The 3,395-nt window shown below is 44.2% G+C and overlaps 1 non-coding gene across 1 annotated transcript; it reads left to right on the top strand.

The window, feature by feature from the left end:
- The first annotated feature begins 216 nt into the window (after positions 1-216).
- Positions 217-290, top strand: TRNAN-GUU. The gene has a single exon. It is a non-coding gene; the product is annotated as a tRNA-Asn (tRNA).
- The last annotated feature ends 3,105 nt before the right edge of the window (positions 291-3,395 follow it).

Here is a 3,395-nt window from a genome sequence, read left to right on the forward strand (position 1 = left end):
GGTAAACAGCAGTGATCACCACTTCATAGCCAGCAGATGGGCTCCTGGGAAATGGAAACTCCTAGCCTTGTCCTTTTGAACTATTGTTAATGTCAAAAAACAGTCTGCCTTGGTTTATGTGACAACTCTGCTACTTGAAATCAGTGTTTTTAGGACAGTAATTTTATTTTAGGAAGGAAAAATATTTTCTATTATGAAGATAATTTTGAGCAGGGAGTCTCTGTGGCGCAATTGGTTAGCGCGTTCGGCTGTTAACCGAAAGGTTGGTGGTTCGAGCCCACCCAGGGACGGGTTCCCTCCTTTCCTCTGTGTGTAACAGGAGGCTTGAAGCTAGGTGATATTTTAAGGTCCCTTCCAACCCAAACCATTCTGTGATATTGGGCTGTAGGATTTTGGCCATGTAAGGCTGTCTGTCATAAAGTGTGATAAATTTCTGCTGGCATTTCCTAGCACAGAGGAGGAAAATAAGCCCAGGGCCCGGGACTAGGGAGGTAGTGGATATACTTCCATATGAAATGACCAGGGATGCCTATGATCAGGTGATAAAAATCTGTGGGTTTTTCAGAAGCAGAAATAATACTGCTTGTACTTTTGTTCTGCTTTAGAAGAAATATTAATGTAAAAATAGAGTAATTTAGAAATAACTCTCTTTTCCCAGCTAGCTGTCATGGCAGTGAAAGCCCCATAACAGAGCCAGTCCCCGAGCCAAGGTTATTTCTAAACCACTTCTAATTCGTGGAAACCAATTTGCAAAATTTTGTGCGGTTTGGGAATAAGAAAAGTCACTTTACAAATCATTGTCTGCTGCAGGAAAAGCAATTGTTATGGACTCAGACCATAAAAACATGATATGGGTTTTTTGAGTGTATTGAGTCATGTGACAAATGAGAGGGATACCAAATAACATAATTTCAACACAGTCAAACAGCTTGTGCTCCGCTTGCATGGTGATTATCCTCTCAGTTTACACAGATCTTTGCACTCCTGTGGTGCTTTAATAACATCACTTTAAAACCCTGACATTTTGGTAACATGAGGAGCAGCGAATACTCACAGCACCTACAGTCATCAATCACTGTCAGCTCCGGGCTGAGGTTTCTCTGCTTTCTAACCATGTGGCTGCACGCTTAGCTTAAACTCCTTTTTCTGACACTGGGTATTTCCCATCGCTCCCAGAAAACAGCCTGGTTGGTGTGCCCAGCCGCCTGAAGCCTCGAGAGCCTGTGCAGGCAACAGGCGAAGGGGGAGATTTGCAGTTCGGTGTCACTTGTTGTTCATTAACCCTGGCTGCTCCCCAAGGGGGATGCTGGTTACATTGCGTTATTTGTGAGGCAGCAGAGGGAAGGACTTGCTTGAGATGGAAGGGAAAGGGGAATAAAACCTAACTAAATAATAAAGACAGTCTTTGTTCTGATACAAAACCAGGTGGGAAAAGGAGTTGGAAGAAGGGCAAGATTGAGAGGCTGCAGGTAGTTGTGTGTGATAAATGTCTTGAAGAAGAAGGGTCTGATTTTTCTCTCTTCTCAGTCTATACAGCCAGGCTTTGGTTTTGTTCATACTTGGATAAATCACAGATAGCTCCATTGACTTCAGTGCAGTGATAACATTGTCTGCTATCAGGACTACTGACTTGAGAGCAGTTATTCTACTTATAACCTGGGTGAATAGATGCCAGTCGTGTATCTGGCACGGGAAGCCCAGAACTGGCTGGTAGAGGACTTTATTTTCCAGTTGTTGACTTGTTATTTGATCCAGTGAGAACGAAATTAATCTTTCGATGAAATGGGCACTCCCTGCTCCTGATATCACTGTAGGTCTCCAAGCATTCTGTAGGAGCAGGATTTACACCAGTGGCATCATCATTATATGCCCAGTAATGTCTGTGTGTAACCAGTCTTGTACTGCTGAGCTGCCCAGCATCCCCCAGCCCTGTGGAGCCATAGCTTGGTACCACCGAGGGCAAGGTTTCTCTCCCAGGGGGTGAGCAGAGCCTGAGGTACATGTGGCAGTGTGCAGGCTCTGTTCTCTTTTTCGTAGCAGCCTTAGTAGCCCACCTCTTTTTTGTGTTCAAAATGCTCCTTGCGTTACTTACCATGTACTGTTATTATTAATTTTATTGCAGTATTTACAAAAAATGTCAACCACTCCTCCTGTGTTTACCTGAAGCACATCTGATGTGCAAGGCACCAACAACCTCACAGTGTCGTTTTTCCCCAAAGACAACTAGGCTTTCCTATGGCAAGGCTGTGCTCTTGAGAGTACAGATGCTTCAGACCCACGAAGGACCCTCTCATGACACATCTTCCCAACTTCTGTGACATGATGCAGTTCAGTAGCTCAGTTCCAGACCCTCTCTCATCTGGTGACTGGAGTGGTGTACTTGGTGGCAATGTGCTTGATTCGGGGCTGAAAGATAGGGCCTGGAGTGCTTAGTCAGTATTATCTGCTCTGTTTCATTCCATGGGTTGGTTCGCTGGTTTTAAATATATTTTGGATGCCTAATAATTCCAAAAAGAAATTTCTAAAAGAACATCAGAAAAGCCATCCACAATATTTAAATCACTATGTTAATGCGACTGAGCTCATGTGGCTAAGAGATTGCAAATCATTTTCAGATGCCGTCAGCATCTTTTTTTTGCGCTTTTCGATGTCCTCCCATGACCATTGCTTGGACAGCCATGTACACACTCGAAGGATTTGCTTTGAGGGGAGGGCTCAAATATCAAAGTGGAAAAAAAGCATTTAAACCTAAGAGCTGACCATAAAGCCCAGCACATCATTTTCAGAAGCAGAACATTATTGTTACTCTGCTGACAAACTTCTTTTGAGGGCAGCAGCACAGTCCAGCACCATTTTAGATTTGTCTTGAAGCCGCACGTAACCAAAATAAATATATGGTTACATAAGAAACTATATTACGTTCTTGCTCCTACGTTCCAAGTCTAATTGTAAAGTAAGCACAAATACCGTATGTCTGTCCTTACGGAGGTAGAGGGCCAACCTCCTTCCACATGCGATCCTGTTGATTCACACCTGGGATAAATGGGCCAACCCAGAGGAAGGAAGGAAGGTGGTTCTCTCCCTTCTTCCCAGGTCCTTGTGTAAGATATGGAGGACTTCTGCAGAGGTGGACACAAGGGGACAGAGCAGCAGAGGCATTGAACAGGCTCTGGAGAGCAGCCACGTTTCGCAGAGGGCAGTGTGTGGGTTTTGGATGTAGCCCAGCATGGGGCGAGTCACTGAAGCCTGGAGAATTACATTGCTCACATGAATCAATAATGATTTATACAGCTTCATTAGTATGCCAGCAGCAATGCCTATAGTTGCAATGACTTAATGCTGTGTATGATATAAGCCTGCTTTCTGCTGCATATGACTGGGGAAAGAGATATGTG

This window comes from Mesitornis unicolor, unplaced genomic scaffold (genome assembly GCF_000695765.1).
Source record: "Mesitornis unicolor isolate BGI_N332 unplaced genomic scaffold, ASM69576v1 scaffold19918, whole genome shotgun sequence".
NCBI classification, from domain to species: Eukaryota; Metazoa; Chordata; class Aves; order Mesitornithiformes; family Mesitornithidae; genus Mesitornis; species Mesitornis unicolor.